The sequence below is a fragment of the Phaethon lepturus genome, unplaced genomic scaffold (genome assembly GCF_000687285.1).
Source record: "Phaethon lepturus isolate BGI_N335 unplaced genomic scaffold, ASM68728v1 scaffold31523, whole genome shotgun sequence".
NCBI classification, from domain to species: Eukaryota; Metazoa; Chordata; class Aves; order Phaethontiformes; family Phaethontidae; genus Phaethon; species Phaethon lepturus.
Genome location: NW_010531705.1, coordinates 1461 through 2143, shown reverse-complemented (window position 1 = coordinate 2143; position 683 = coordinate 1461). Strand labels below are relative to the sequence as shown.

Here is a 683-nt window from a genome sequence, read left to right as displayed (position 1 = left end):
TGTTTCCCGGGGCGGGCGGTGGGGGCGTACCCAGCCCCCCCCGTCCCCGCGGGGTCCCCCAGGTGGGCACGGGCCTCTCCAAGGTCTGGCGCTGGGCAGGGCCCTGCTCCAGCTCAGCTCCTGGAGCAGGTGCAGCCCCAGTCCTGAGCTGTGCTGGGCTCCTTCGCGTTCAGTCCTCCTCCTCCGCTCCTCCTCCTCCTCCTCCTCTCCTCCTCTCCTGCTCTCGCTCCCCTCCTGCTCCCCTCCTGCTCCCCACGCCGGATTGCACCCCGCTGCCACAGGGGCGGGGGTCTGCGTGCCGGAGACCACCAGGTGGAGACAGACTCTGCCCGAGAGCGCCCACCCTGGCCCCGCTAGCTGGAGCCCACACCCCGACTGCTGCTGCCGCCGGCGCCTGGCTCCGTGGCCTGTCTGTCTGCCTGTCCGCTGGCGCCCATCGCTGACAGACTCGTGTCCGTGTTCTGAGTATAACTTGCCAAACTCTTTATTCTTTCGATATTTGCAGATATGTGCCACTGTTTCCAACTTTTCATCAACAAAAAGGCCTTTCCAACTCCTTCCAAATTAGAAGATCCAGGTGGTTACACACGGCACCTCTGTACAAATTCTCTCACTTTTCATTGCCTCTCCAGGGCCGGATAAGGGATGGGCACTGGGATTGATCTAAGATTAGAGGCTCCCCC

The 683-nt window shown here is 63.0% G+C and overlaps 1 long non-coding RNA gene across 1 annotated transcript in view; it reads left to right on the top strand.

The window, feature by feature from the left end:
* The window catches only part of LOC104618926, a 3824-nt gene that overhangs the window by 2252 nt on the left and 889 nt on the right, over nucleotides 1-683 (top strand). Inside the window, exon 2 of the long non-coding RNA XR_738014.1 lies at nucleotides 633-683. This exon is cut by the window's right edge and continues 889 nt beyond it. This is a non-coding gene — a long non-coding RNA (uncharacterized LOC104618926). The remainder of the gene's footprint in view (nucleotides 1-632) is intronic.